Below are 15,321 nucleotides of genomic sequence, written 5' to 3'. Positions count from 1 at the left end.
CTCTCTCTCTCCCTCTCTCTCCCTCTCTCTTTCTCTGTCCATCTCTCTCTCTGTCTCTGTCTCCATCTCTGTCCCTCTCTCTCTCTGCGTATCTCTATCTTTGTTCCTTTCTCTCTCTGTGTTCCTCACTCTGCGTTCCTCTCTCTATCTGTGTCCTTCTGTGTGTCCCTCACTCTCTGTGTGTCCCTATCTCTCTCTCTGTCTGTCACACTCTCTGTGTCCCTCTCTCTCTGTCCATCTCTCTTTCGCTCTGTATCCCTCTCTCTCTCGATCTCTCTCCGACCCTGATCCCTCTGTCTCTCTATCCCTCTCTCTCTGTCCCTCCCTCTCTTTGTGTCCCTCTCTCTCTGTGTCCCTCTGTCTCTCTGGGTCCGTCACTCACTCTGTCACTCTCTCTCTATCTCTGTGTCCCCCCCATCTCTTTGTCCCCCTCACTCTCTGTCCCCCTCTCTCTCTGTGTCCCTGTCTCTCTCTGTCCCTCGGTCTCTCAGCCCCTCCCACTCTCTCTGTCCCTCTCTCTCTCTGTGTCTCTGTATCAGTCACTCTCTGTGTATTTCTCTCTCTGTGTACCCTCCTCTCTCTCTGTCCCCTCTCTTCTGTGTGTCTCTCTTTCTCTGTGTGTCCGTCCCTCTCTGTGTCCATCTCTATGTGTGTCCCTCACTGTCTCTGTGTCCCTCACACTGTCATCACTCTCTTTGTCCATCTCTCTCTGTCACACTACTCTTTATCCCTCTCTCTCTCTCTGTGTCCTTCACTCTCTGTGTCCATCCCTCTCGCTGTCTCCCTTTCTCTTTGTATCCCTCTCTCTCTCTGTGACCCCTCTCTCTGAGTCCCTCTCTCTCTGTTCCTCTCTCTCTCTGTGTCCTCTTCTCTGTCTATGTCCCCCTCTCTCTTTGTGTCCCTCTCTCTTGTCCCTCTCTGTCTATGTCCCTCACTCTCTGTGTCCCTCACTCTCTCTTTCTCTTTCTATCCCTCTTTCTCTCTCTGTCCCTCTCTCGCTCTGTCACTCTCTCTCTCTCACTCTCTAACCCTCTCTCTCTGTCCATCTGTCTCTCTCTCTGTCTCTCTGTCCCCATCTCTGTCCCTCTCTCTCTCTGCATCTCTCTATCTTTGTCCCTTTCTCTGTCTGTGTTCCTCACTCTCTCTGCGATCCTCTCTCTATCTGTGTACCTCTCTTTATCCCTCACTTGCTCTGTGTCCCTATTTCTCTGTATCCCTATCTCTCTCTCTGTCTGTCACTCTCTCTGTGTCCCCCTCTCTCTGTCCCTCTCTCTTTATCTCTGTATCCCTCTCTCTCGAGATCTCTCTCTGACCCTGATCCCTCTCTCTCTCTGTGTCCCTCTCTCTCACACCCCCTCTCTCTGTGTCTCTTCCTCTGTCTCTTTCTCTCTCTCTCTCTCTTTTTCCATCACTCTCTCTGTCCCTTAGTCACTCTCTGTGTCACTCTCTCCGTGTCCCTCTCTGTCTGTGTCCCTCTCTGTGTGTGTGTCTCTCTCTCAATCTCTCTCTGTCCCTCTTTCTGTTCCTGTCCCTCTCTCTCTCTGTCCCTCTCTCTCTTTGTCTTTCTCTCGCTGTCTCTCTGTGTCTCCCTCTGTGTGTCTCTCTATCTCTCTGTGTCTGTCTCCCTCTCTGTTTCCCTCTCTCTCTGTCTGTCCTTCTCTCTCTCTGTCCCTCTCTTTCTCTGTGACCCTGTCTCTCTTTTTGTCCCTCTCTCACTATGACCCTCCCTCTCTCTGTCCCCCTCTCTCTCTGATACCCTCTCTCTTTCTCAGTCTCACTCTCTCTCTGTGACCCACTCTCTCTCTGTGACCTTCTCTCTCTCTGTGCCCCTTTCCCTGTCCCTCTCCCTCTCTATCTCTCAGTGTCCCTCGGTCTCTCGCTATCTGTCCCTCTCTCTGTCCCTCAGTCTCTTTGTCCCTCTCTCTCTCTCTGAATCCTTCTCTCTGTCTCTGTTCCCCCCTCTCTCTCTGACCCTATGTCGCTCTCCCTTTCTCTCTCTATGTCCCTCTGTCTCTCTCTCTCTCTGTCTCTCTGTCCCTCTCTCGCTGTCTCTCACTCTCTATCTGTCCCTCTATCACTCTGTCCCTCTATCACTCTGACTCTCTGTCTCTCTCTCTCTCCGTCTCTCTCTCGATCCCTCTCTCTCTATCTCTGTCCCTCTGTCTCTCTGGCTCCCTATCTCACTCTGTCTCTGTCCCTCCCTCTCTCTCTGTGTCTCTCTGTCCCTCTCTCTCTTTCGACGTCCTCCTCTCTCTCACTCTGTCCCTCTCTCTCTGTCCCTCTCTCTCTGTACCTCGCTCTGTCTCTCTGTCCCTCTCTCTGTCTCTCTGTCGCTCTCTCTGTGTTTCTCTGTCCCTCTCTCTCTGTGTCCCTCTCATTCTCTGTCCCTTTCTCCCTCTCTGGGTCGCTCTCTGTCTCTGTCTCTCTCTCTCTGTGACCCTCTCTCTCTGTCCCTCTCTCTGTCTTCCTCACTCACTCTCTCTCTCTGTGACGTTCTCTCTTTCTTTGTCCATCTCTTTCTCTGTCCCTCTCTCTCTGTGACCTTCGCTCTCTCCCTCTCTCTCTCTGTGCCTCCCTCTCTCTGTGCCCCTCTCTCTCTGTCTCTCACTCTCCCTCTCTCTCTGTGACACCCCCCATCTCTCTGTCCCCCTCACTCTCTGTGTCTCTCTTTCTCTGTGTCACTGTCTCTCTCTGCCTCTCTCTCTTTATCCCTCCCTCTCTCTGTGTCCCTCTCTCTCTGTGTCCATTTGTCTCTCTGTATCCGTCACTCACTTGGTGTGTCTCTCTTTCTTACTGTGTCCCCCTCTCTCTCTGTCCCCCTCTCTCTGTGTGTCTCTCTTTCTCTGTGTGTGTGTCTATCCCTCTCTGTGTCCATCTCTCTCTGTGTCCCTCATTGTCTCTGTGTCCCTCACACTGTCCATCACTGTCTTTGTCCCTCTCTCTGTGTCCCTCTTTCTCTGTGTCCCTCACTCTCTCTTTGTCCCACTCTCTCTGTGTGTCCCTCACTCTCTCTGTCTCTCTGTCCACATCTCTGTCCCTATCTCTCTCTCTCTCTCTGCGTCTCTCTCTCTTTGTCCCTTTCTCTCTCTGTGTGTTCCTCACTCTCTCTGCGTCTCTCTCTCTATCTGTGTCCCTCTCTGTGTCCCTCTCTGCCTCTGTCCCTCTCTCCCTGTCCCTTTCTCTCTCTCTGTCTCTCTGTCCCACTGTCTCTCTGTCCCTCATTGTCTCCGCCCCACTCACTCTGTATACCTCGTTGTTTCTCTCTCCCTCTCCCTCTGTCTTTCTCTCTCTCTCTGTCCCTGTCCCCTCTCTGTGTCCCTCTGTCTCTCTGTCCCTCTCTCTCTCTGTCTCTCTGTCCCAACAACTCTCAGTCTCTCTCTCTCTCTCTCTCTGTCCCTCTGTCTCTCTGTCCCTCTATCACTCGGTCTCTCTGACCCTCTCTCTCTCTCTCAGTCTCGATGTCCCTCTCTCTCTCTCTGTACCTCTGACCCCTGTCTCTCTGTCCCTCGGTCTCTCGGTCTCTCGGTCCCTCTTTCTGTCTACCTCTCTCTCTACCTCTCTCACTCTCTCTCTCTCTCTCTCTCTCTCTCTCTCTCTGTCTCTCTGTCCCTCTTTTTCTCTTTCCCTCTCTCTCACTGTCTCTCTGTCCCTCTCTCTCTGTGTGTCTCACTACCCGCTCTCTCTCACTGTCTCTTTGTCCCTCTTCTCTCTCACTGAGTCCCTCTCTCTCTGTCCCTCTCTCTCTGTGTCTCTCTGTCCCGCTCTCTCTGTCCCTCTCTCTCCGTCCCTTTCTCTCTGTCGGTCCCTCATTGTCTCTGCCCCCATCTCTCTGTGTCCCTCTTTGTCTCTCTATCCCTTTTTCTCTCCGTCTTTCCCTCTCTCTCTGTCCCTGTCCCTCTCTCTCTCTGTCTCTCTCTTTTCTCTCTCTGTCTCTCTCTGTCTCTATGTGTCCCTCTCTCCCTCTCTGTGTCCCTCTCTCCCTCTCTGTCTCTCTGTCGCTCACCCTCTCTCTCTCTGTGTCCCTCTGTCTCTCTCTCTCTCCGTCGCTTTGTCCCTCTCTCTGTCCCTCAGTCTCTCTGTTCCTCTCTCGCTGTCTCCCTCTCTCTCTCTCACTCTGTCTGTGTCCCTCTCTCTTTCTCTCTGTGTCTCTCTGTCCCTCTCTCTCTGTCCCTCAGTCTCTCTGTCCCTCTCTCGCTTTCTCTGTCCCTCTCGCTCTATCTGTCCCTCTATCACTCTGTCCCTCTATCACTCTGACTCTCTGTCCCTCTCTCTCTCAGTCTCTCTCTCGATCCCTCTCTCTCTATCTCCCTCTCTCTCTCTCTTTCTGTCCCTCTGTCTCTCTGTCTCTCTATGTCACTCTGTCTCTGTCCATCTCTCTCTCTCTCTGTGTCTCTCTGTTCCTCTCTCTCTTTCCATGTCCTCCTTTCTCTCACTGTGTCCCTCTCTCTCGGTCCCTCTCTCTCTGTACCTCGCTCTGTCTCTCTCTGTCCCCCTCTCTGTGTCTCTCTGTCCCCCTCTCTGTGCTTCTCAGTCCCTCTCTCTCTGTGTAAATCTCGCTCTCTGTCCCTTTCTCCCTCTCTGTGTCCCTCTCTGTCTCTGTCTCTCTCTCTCTGTGACCCTCTCTCTCTGTCCCTCTCTCTCTATTCCTCTCTCACTCTCTCTCTATGACGTTTTCTCTTTCTCTGTCCATCTCTTTCTCTGTCCCTCTCTCTCTCTGTGACCTTCTCTCTCTGTCCCTCTCTCTCTCTGTGCCTCCCTCTCTCTGTGCCCCTCTCTCTCTGTCTCTCACTCTCTCTCTCTCTGCGACCCCCCCCAACTCTCTGTCCCCTTCACTCTCTGTGTGTGTCTCTCTCTGTGTCCCTGTCTCTCTCTGCCTCTCTCTCTTTATCCCTCTCTCTCTCTGTGTCCCTCTCTCTCTGTGTCCATTTCTCTCTCTGTATCCGTCACTCTCTTTGTGTGTCTCTCTTTCTTACTGTGTCCCCCCTCTCTCTCTGTCCCTCTCTCTCTGTTTGTCTCTCTTTCTCTGTGTGTGTCTATCCCTCTCTGTGTCCATCTCACTCTGTGTCCCTCATTGTCTCTGTGTCCCTCACACTGTCCATCACTGTCTTTGTCCCTCTCTCTGTGTCCCTCTTTCTCTGTGTCCCTCTCTCTCTCTGTCCCTCTCGCTCTGTGTCCCTCATTCTATCTTTGTCCCACTCTCTCTCTGTGTCCCTCACTCTCTCTGTCCCCCTCTCTCTTCGTGTCCCCCTCTCTCTGCGACTCCCTCTCTCTGAGTCCCGCTCTCTCTCTCTGTTCCTGTCTCTCTCTGTGTACTCCTCTGTCTGTGTTTCCCCTTTCTCTCATTGTGTCCCGCTCTCTGTGTTCCTCTCTCTCTATGCCCCTCTCTCTCTGTGCCCCTCATTCTCTGGGTCCCTCACTCTCTCTTTCTCTTTCTATCCCTCTTTCTCTCTCTGTCCCTCGGTCCATCTCTCTCTCTCTGTCCCTCTCTCTCTGTCCACCTCTCTCTCTGTCTCTCTGTCCCCATCTCTGTCCCTCTCTCTCTATGCGTCTCTCTCTCTCTTTGTCCCTTTCTCTCTCTCTGTGTTCCTCACTCTCTCTGCGTCTCTCTCTCTATCTGTGTCCCTCTCTGTGTCCCTCTCTCTCTGTGTCACTCTCTCTCTCTGTCCCTCTCTGCGTCTGTCCCTCTCTCCCTGTCCCTTTCTCTCTCTGTCTCTCTGTCCCACTCACTCTGTGTACCTCGTTGTTTCTCTCTCCCTCTCTCTGTCTTTCTCTCTCTCTGTCCCTCTCTCTGTACCTGTCCCCTCTCTGTGTCCCTCTGTCTCTCTGTCCCTCTGTCTCTCTGTCCCTCAGTCCCTATGTCCCTCTCTCGCTCTCTCTGTCCCTCTCTCGCTGTCCCACTCTCTCTAAATGTCCCTCTATCACTCTGTCCCTCTATCTCTCTGACTCTCTGTCCCTCTCTGTCTCAGTCTCTCTCTCAATCCCTCTCTCTCTGTCTCCCTCTCTCTCTTTCTGTCCCTCTGTCTCTCTGTCTCTCTAGCTCACTCTGTCTCTGTCCCTCTCTCTCTCTGTCTGTGTCTCTCTGTCCCTCTCTCTCTTTCCATGTCCTCCTCTCTCTCACTGTGTCCCTCTCTCTCTGTCCCTCTCTCTCTCTGTACCTCGCTCTGTCTCTCTGTCCCTCTCTTTCTCTGTCTCTCTGTCCCCCTCTCTGTGTTTCTCAGTCCCTCTCTCTCTGTGTCCCTCTCACTCTCTGTCCCTTTCTCCCTATCTGTGTCCCTCTCTGTCTCTATCTCTCTCTCTGTGTGACCCTCTCTCTCTTTTCCTCTCTCACTCTCTCTCTGTGACGTTCTCTCTTTCTCTGTCCATCTCTTTCTCGGTCCCTCTCTCTCTGTGCCTCCCGCTCGCTGTGCCCCTCTCTGTCTCTCATTCTCTCTCTCTGTGACCCCCCATCTCTCTGTCCCCCTCACTCTCTGTGTCTCTCTCTCTCTTTGTGTCCCTGTCTCCCTCTGCCTCTGTCTCTTTATCCCTCCCTCTGTCTGTGTCCCTCTCTCTCTGTGTCCATTTGTCTCTCTGTATCCGTCACTCTCTTTGTGTGTCTCTCTTTCTTATTGTGTCCCGCCTCTCTCTCTGTCCCCTCTCTCTGTGTTCTCTCTTTCTTACTGTGTCCCCCCTCTCTCTCTGTCCCCCTCTCTCTGTTTGTCTCTCTTTCTCTGTGTGTGTCTATCCCTCTCTGTGTCCATCTCTCTCTGTGTCCCTCATTGTCTCTGTGTCCCTCACACTGTCCATCACTGTCTTTGTCCCTCTCTCTGTGTCCCTCTCTCTCTCTGTCCCTCACGCTCTGTGTCCCTCTTCTGTGTGTCTCTCTCAATCTCTCTCTGTCCCCCTCTCTCTGTGTCTTTCTCTGTCTGTCTCTCTGTCTCTGTGTCCTCCTCTATGTGTCTCTCTATCTCTCTGTGTCCATCTCCCTCTCTCTGTCCCTCTCTCTCTCTGGTACCCTCTCTCTTTCTCTGTCTCGCTCTCTCTCTGTGACCCATTCTCTCTCGCTGTCCTTCTCTCATTCTGTGTCCCTTTCTCTGTCACTGTCCCTCTCTATCTTTCAGTGTCCCTCTCTCTCTCTCTCTCTCTATCGCTCCCTGGCTCTCTCTATCTCTGTCCCTCTCTCTGTCCCTCAGTCTCTTTGTCCTCCTCTCTCTCTCTCTCTCTGTGTCCTTCTCTCTGTCTTAGTCCCTCTCTCTCTCTCTGTTCCTCTCTCTCTCTGTCCCTCTCTCGCACTCTCTGTGTCCCTCTCTCTGTGTTCCTCTCCTGCACTCTGTCTGTGTCCCTCCCTCTCTCACTCCCTGTCCCTCTGTCTCTCTGTCCCTCTCTCTCTCTCAGTCTCTCTGTCTGCCTCTCTGTCTCTTTGTCCCCCTCTCTCTCTTTCCCTCTGTCTCTTTGTCCCACTCTCACTCTCTCTGTCCCTCTTTCTCTCTCTTTCTCTCGGTCCCTCTGTCTCTCTGTCCCTCACCCTCTCTCTCTCTGTGTCCATCTCTCCCTCTCTGTCCCTCTCTCTCTGTTCCTCTCCCGCACCCTGTCTGTGTCCCTCCCTCTCTCACGCCCTGTCCCTATGTCTCTCTGTCCCTCTCTCTGTCGGTCTCTCTGTCTGTCTCTCTGTCTCTTTGTCCCCCTCTCTCTCTTTCCCTCTGTTTCTCTGTCCCACTCTCACTCTCTCTGTCCCACTTTCTCTCTCTTTCTCTCGGTCCCTCTGTCTCTCTGTCCCTCACCCTCTCTTTCTGTGTGTCCGTCTCTCCTTCTCTGTCTCTCTGTCCCCCTCTCTCTCTGTCTCTCTGTCGCTCTCCCTGTCTCGTTCTGTGTCCCTCTGTCTCTCTCTGTCCATCTCTCTCTGTCTCTCTGTCCCCATCTCTGTCCCCCCCTCTCTCTCTGCGTCTCTCTCTCTTTGTCCCTTTCTCTCTCTGTGTTCCTCTTTCTCTCTGCGTCCCTCTCTGTATCCCTATCTCTCTGTAACCCTATCTCTCTCTGTCTGTCACTCTCTCTATGTTCCTCTCTCTTTCTCGCTGTATCCCTCTCTCTGTCCCTCTCACTCTCTGTGTCTCTTTCTCTGACCCTCTCTCTCTGTCCGTCTCTCTCTCTGTCCCTAACTCTCTCTCTATCACTCCCTCCGTGTCCCTCTCTCTGTGTCCCTCTCTGTGTGTGTGTCTCTCTCAATCTCTCTCAGTCCCTCTCTCTGTTCCTGTCCCTCTCTCTCTCTCTCTCGCTGTCTTTCTCTTTCTGTCTCTCTCTCTCTGTGTCTCCCTCTGTGTGTCTCTCTATCTCTCTGTGTCCGTCTCCCTCTCTGTTTCCCCCTCTCTCTTTCTGTCCCACTCTCTCTGTCCCTCTCTCACCGTGACGCTCTCTCCCTCTCTGTCTCTGTGTCCCTCTCTCTCTGTCTCTCTGTCGCTCTCCCCCACTCTCTCTCTGCATCCCTCTCTCTCTCTCTCTCTCTCTCTCTCTCTCTCTCTGTCTCTCAGTCTCTGTCCCTCTCTCGCTGCCTCTCTCTCTCTCTCTGTCTTCTATCACTCTGTCTCTCTGTCCCTCTCTCACTCTCTCTCAGTGACCCCCCCTCTCTCTCTGTCCCTCTCTTTCTCTGTCTCTCTCTCTCTGTGTGACCTTCTCTCTATCTGTGTCCCTCTCTCTCTCTGTCCTCACTCTATCTGTGTCCGTCTCTCTCTGTGTCCCCCTCTTCTCTGTGTGTCTCTCTTTCTCTGTGTGTATATCCATCACTCTCTATGTTTATCTCTCTGTGTGTCCCTCACTGTATCTGTGTCCCCCACACTTTACCACACTCTCTCTGTCCCTCTCTCTGTGTGCCTCTCTCTCTGTGTCCCTCTCTTTCGCTGTCCCTCTTTCTCTGTGTCCCTCATTCTCTCTTTGTCCCTCACGCTGTCCCTCATTCTCTCTGTGTCCCACACTCTCTCTGTCCCACTCTCTCTCTCTGTCTCCCTCGCTCTCAGTCCTCCTCTCTCTGTGTCCCTCTCTCTCTATGTCCCTACCTCTCTGTGTCCCTCTCTGTTCCCCTCTCTGTCTCTGCCTCTCTCTCTCTCTGTCACGCTCTATCTGTGACCCTATTTCTATCTGTCCCTCTCTCTCTGTCCCTCTCTCACTCTCTCTCTGTGACCCTCTCTCTCTGAACCTCCCTTTCTCTGTCCCTCACTCTCTCTCTCTGTGACCTTCTCTCTCTGTCCCTCTCTCTCTCTGTCCCTCCCTCTCTCTGTGTCCGTCACTATCTCTGCGTGTGTCTCTCTCTGTGTTCCCCACTCTCTCTGTCCCCCTCACTCTCTGTGTGTCTCTCTCTCTCTGTCCCTCTCTCTCTATATCCCTCTCTTTCTGTGTCCCTCTCTGTCTCTGTGCCACTCTCTCTGTCCATTTCTCTCTCTGTGTCTCTCTGTCCCTCTCTCTCTGTCACTCATTGTCTCTTCCCCTCTCACTCTGTGTCCCTCTTTGTCTCTCTCTCCCTCTCTCTCTCACTGTCTTTCTCTCTCTCTGTCCCTCTCTCTGTCCCTGTCCCTCCCTCTCTCTCTGTCCCCCTCACTCTCTCTCTCTCTGTCCCTCTCTCTGTGTGTGTCTCTCTCTCTCTGTGACCCCCCCGTCCCCTTCTCTCTGTTTGTCTGTCTTTCTGTGTGTTTGTCCATCCCTCTCTGTGTCCCTCTCTCTCTGTGTCCCTCTCTGTCTCTGTGCCTCTCTCTCTGTCCATTTCTCTCTCTGTCTCTCTGTCCCTCTCTCTCTGTCACTCATTGTCTCTTCCCCTCTCACTCTGTGTCCCTCTTTGTCTCTCTCTCCCTCTCTCTCTCACTGTCTTTCTCTCTCTCTCTGTCCCTCTCTCTGTCCCTGTCCGTCCCTCTCTCTCTGTCCCCCTCACTCTCTCTCTCTCTGTCCCTCTCTCTGTGTGTCTCTCTCTCTGTGACCCCCCGTCCCCTTCTCTCTGTGTGTCTGTCTTTCTGTGTGTTTGTCCATCCCTCTCTGTGTCCCTCTCTGTCTCTGTGTCCCTCACACTGTCCCTCACTCTCTTTGTCCCTCTCTCTCTCTGTCCCTCTCTCTCTCTGTCCCTCTCTCTCTCTCTCTCTGTCGCTCTCTATCTGTGTCCCTCACACTCTCTGTCCCCCTCTCTCTTTGTGTTCCTCTCTCACTGTGACCCCCTCTCTCTGAGTCCCTCTCTCTCTTTGTGTCCTTCTCTATGTCCCCCTCTCTCTTTGTGTTCCCCTCTCTCTTTGTGTCCCGCTCTCTCTCTCTCTGACCCTCTCTCTGTGTCCCTCTCTCGCTTGTCCCTCTCTCTCTCTGTGTCTCTCTGTCCCTCTCTCTATCTGTCCCCCTCACTCTCCTTCTCTCTCTCTCTCTCTCTCTCTGTCCGTCTCTCTCTGTGTGTCTCTCTCTCTCTCTGTGTCCCCCCGTCCCCTTCTCTCTGTGTGTCTGTCTTTCTGTGTGTTTGTCCATCCCTCTCTGTGTCCCTCTCTCTCTGTGTCCCTCCCTGTCTCTGTGTCCCTCACACTGTCCCTCACTCTCTTTGTCGCTCTCTCTGTGTCCCTCTCTCTCTCTGTCCCTCTCTCTCTCTCTCTGTCGCTCTCTCTCTGTGTCCCTCACACTCTCTGTTCCCCTCTCTCTTTGTGTTCCTCTCTCACTGTGACCCCCTCTCTGTCTCTCTGACCCTCTCTCGCTGTGTCCCTCTCTCGCTTGTCCCTCTCACTCTGTGTGTCTCTCTGACCCTCTCTCTGTCTCTCTCTCTCTCTCTCTCTCTATCCTCCTCTCTCTGTGTCCCGCTCTCTCTCTGTCCCTTTCTTTCTCTCTCTCTATCCCTCTCTCTCTTTGTCCCTCATTGTCTCGGCCTCGCTCTCTCTGTCCCTTTTTGTCTCTCTGTCCCTCTCTCTCAGTCTTTCTCTCTCTCAGTACCTCTCTCTGTCCCTGTCCCTCTCGCTCTCTGTCCCTCTCCCCTCTCTGTGTCACTCTCTCACTCTGTCCCTCCATCTCTCTCTATCCTTCTCTCTCTCTATGTCCCCCTCTCTTTTTCTGTCCCTCTCTCTCTCTGTCTCTTTGTCCTTCTGTCTCTGTCTCTCTTGCTCTGTCTCTCTGTCCCTCTCTCTCTCTCCCACTCTCGCTCTCTCTCCCTGTGTCCCGCTCTCTCTGTCCCTCAGTCTCTCCGTCCCACAGTCTCTCTCTCGATGTGTCCCTCTCTCTCTGTCTTTCTGTCCCTCTCTCTGTCTGTCCCCCCCTCTCTCTCTCTCTGTCCCTCTCTCTCTCTCTGTCTTTCTGTTCCTCTCCCTCTCTATCCCTCGGTCTCCGTCTCCCCCTCTCTCTCTCTCTCTCTCTCTCTCTCAATTTGTCCCTTTGTCACCCTCATTCTCTCTGTCCCTCTCCCCTCTCTATTTCCCTCTGTCTCTCAGTCTCTCCTCTCTCTCTCTCTCTCTCTTTCTCTCTCTCTCTCTCTCTCTCTCTCTCTCTCTCTGACCCTCTATCACTCGGTCTCTCTGTCCCTCTCTCTCTCTCAGTTTCTCTGTACCTCTCTATCTCTGTCCCCCTCTCTCTCTCTGTGACCCTCTCTCTCTGTGACCTTCTCTCTCTGTACCTCTCTCTTTCTTTGTCCGTCTCTCTGTCGCTGTCCCGTTCTCTCTCTCTGTCACTCTCTCCCTCTCCTTTCTCCCCCTCTCACTCTGTCCCTCTGTCTCCCAGTCTCTTTGTCACTCTGTCTCTCTGTCCCTCTCTCTCTATCTCAGTGTCTCTCTCTCTCTCTCTATCCCTCTCGCTCTGTGTCCCTCTCTCTCTCTCTGTCTCCCTCTCTCTCTCTGTGTCTCTCTGTCCCTCTGTCTCTCTGTCTCTCTGTCCCTGTGTCCCTCTCTCACTCTTGTGTCTCCCTGTCCCTCTGTCTCTCTGTCTCTCTGTCCCTCTGTCCCTCTCTCACTCTCTGTGTCTCTCTGTCTCTCTCTCTCTCTGTTTCTCTGTCCCTCTGTCTCTGTCTCTCTGTCCCTCTGTCCCTCTCTCTCTCTGTCTCTCTGTCCCTCTCTCTCTGTGTCCCTCTCACTCTCTGTTCCTTTCTCCTTCTCTGTATCCCTCTCTGTCTCCATCTCTCTCTCTGTGACCCTCTCATTCTCTGTCCCTCCCCTCTCTCTCTCTCTGTCCCTCTCTTTCTCCGTCCCCCTCTCTCTCTGAGACCTCCTCTCTCTCTCTCTCCCTCTCTCTGTCTGTCCCTCCCTCTCTCTGTGTCCCTCTCTCTGTGTCTCTCTGTCTCTCTGTGTCCGTCACCTTCTCTCTGTCACTCTCTCCCTCTCCTTTTCCCCCTCTCTCAATCTGTCCCTCTGTCTCCCAGTCTCTCTCTGTCTCTCTGTGTCTCTCTCTCTGTCCCTCAGTCTCTCTGTCCCTCTCTCGCTGTCTCTCTCCCTCTGTCCCTCTGTCACTCTGTCCCTCTGTCACTCTGTCTCTCTGTCCCTCTCTCTCTATCTCAGTCTCTATCTCTCTATCTCAGTAAGGCAATCCTGCCATTCCAGGAATTGACCTCGTGAGTTACAGCCTGGAATCTAAATGAGGAGTTCAGAGTGTTTATATACAGAATAACAGATACCCCGGAGTGCGTTACAGCCTGGAATCTAATTGAGGGGTTTAGAGTGGTTTATATACAAAATAACAGATAGCCCAGGGTGAGTTACAGCCTGGAATCAAATTGAGGAGTTCAGAGTGGTTTATATACAAAATAACAGATAGCCCAGGGTGAGTTTCAGCCTGGAATCTAATTGATGGGTTCAGAGTGGTTTATATACAGAATAATAGATAGCCCAGGGTGGGTTACAGCCTGGAATCTAATGGAGGGGTTCAGGGTGGTTTATATACAGAATAACAGATAGTCCAGAGTGAGTTACAGCCTGGGATCTAATTGAGGGGTTCAGAGTGGTTTATATACAGAATAACAGATAGCCCAGGGTGAGTTACAGCCTGGAATCTAATCGCAGGGTTCAGGGAGGTTTATATGCGAATAACAGATACCCCCGTGTGATTTACAGCCTGGAATCAAATCAATGGTTTCAGGGTGGTAAATATACATAATAGCAGATGCCCCGGAGTGAGTTACAGATTGGAATCTAATCTAGGCGTTTAGGGTGGTTTACAAACAGAATAACAGATAACAAGTAGTGAATCACAAAATCGCGGAGTCATACAGTCATAGAGATATACAGCATGGAAACAGACCCTTTGGTGCAACCCGTTCATGCCGACCAGATATCCTAGTCTCTTTTTCAAGCACTTGGCACATCTCCCTCAAAACCTTCCCATTCATATACCCATCGAGCTGCATTTCAAATGTTGCAATTGTACTACCCTGCACCACTTCTTCTGACAGTTCATTCCATTCATGTACTACCCTCTGGGTGAACAAGTTGCCCCTTAGGTCTCTTTCATATCTTTACCCTCTCACACTAAACCTATGCCCTCTCGTTGTGGACTCTCCCACCCCAAGGAAAAGACTTTTCCTATTTATGCTATCCATGCCAGTCATGATTTTGTAAACCTCTGTAAGGTCACCCCTCAGCTTCTGACGCTCCAGGAAAAACAGCCCCAGCCTATTCAGCCTCTCCCCGTAGCTCAAATCCTCTAACCCTGGCATCCTCCTTGTAAATCTTTTCTGAACCCTTCCAAGTTTCGCAACATCCTTCCGATAGGAAGGAGACCAGAATTGCACGCCATATTCCAACAGTGGCCTAACCCATGTCCGGTCCAGCCACAACATGACCTCTCAATGCCTCTACTCAAAACTCTGACCAATAAAGGAAAGCATACCAAACGCTGCCTTCATTATCTTATCCACCTGCCACTCTACTCTCACGGAGCTACGAACCTGCACTTCAAAGTCTCTTTGTTCAGCAACTCTCCCACGGACCTGACTATTAAGTCGATAAATCCTGCTCAAATTTGCTTTCCCAAAATGCAGCACCTTGTGTTCATCGAAGTGGAATAGAATTGAAGGTTTTGGGGTGTTTTTGAAACATGCCAGTCACACATACATGGAAGTGAATTACACGTTGGAATCTAATCGAGAGGGTTCCGGGTGATTCATATAATCCCGACCGTCGGGAAACAAGCCCTTCAGCCCAACAAGACCACACTGACCCTCAGAAGAATAACCCATCCAGATCCATTTCCCCATTATTTACCCCTGACTAATGCAATTCACTTACACATCCCTGAATACCATGGGCAATTTTAACAGGGTTTGGATTGGATGGTTAATATACAGACTAGCAGATCCCCAGGAGTGTGATACAGACTGGAATCTAATCGAGTGTTTCAGGGTGGTTTATATACAGAATAACAGGTAGCCCGGAGTGAGTTATAGATTCATAGAATCATAGACATATACAGCATGGAAACAGACCCTTCAGTCCAACCTGTCCATGCCGACTAGATATCCCAACCCAATCTAGTCCCACATTCCAGCACCTGCCCATATCCCTCCAAACTCTTCCTATTCATATACCCATCCAAATGCCTCTTAAATGTTGCAATTGTACCAGCCTTCACCACTTCCTCTGGCAGCTCACTCCATACACGTACCACCTTCTGCGTAAAAAAGTTGTCCCTTCGGTCTCTTTCATATCTTTCCCCTCTCAAACTAAACCTATGCCCTCTATTTCTGGACTCCCTGACGACAGGGAAAAGACCTTGTCTATTTATCCTATCCTATCCATGCCTCTCATAATTTTGTAAACCTCTATAAGGTGACGCTTCAGCCTCCGACACTCCAGGGAAAACAGCCCCAGCCTATTCAGCCTTTCCCTTTTTAATAAATCCTCTAAGCCTGGCGACCTCCTTGTAAATCTTTTCTGCATCCTTTCAAGTTTCACAACATCTTTCCGATAGGAAGGGGACCAGAATTGCATGCAATATTCCAACATTGACCTAACCAATGTCCTGTACAGCCGCAACATGACCTCCTAACTCATGTCCGAGGTACTCTGATCAATAAAGGAAAGCATAACAAACGCCTTCTTGACTATACAATCTAACTGCAACTCCACTTTCAAGGAGCTATGAACCTGCACTCCAAGGACTCTTTGTTCAGCAACACTCCCTAGGATCTTACCATTAAATGTAGAAGTCCTGCTATGATTTGCTTTCCCAAATGCAGCACCTCGCAATTATCGGAATTAAACTCCATCTGCTACTTCTCAGCCCATTGGCCCATCTGGTCCAGATCCTGTTGAAAACTGAGAAAACCCTCTTTGCTGTCAACTACACCTCCAATTTTGGTGTCATCTGCAAACTTATTAACTGTACCTCTTATGCTCGCATCCAAATCATTTATATAAATGA

Source organism: Chiloscyllium punctatum, chromosome 14, assembly GCF_047496795.1.
Source record: "Chiloscyllium punctatum isolate Juve2018m chromosome 14, sChiPun1.3, whole genome shotgun sequence".
NCBI classification, from domain to species: domain Eukaryota; kingdom Metazoa; phylum Chordata; class Chondrichthyes; order Orectolobiformes; family Hemiscylliidae; genus Chiloscyllium; species Chiloscyllium punctatum.
This window is presented reverse-complemented; position numbering follows the sequence as displayed.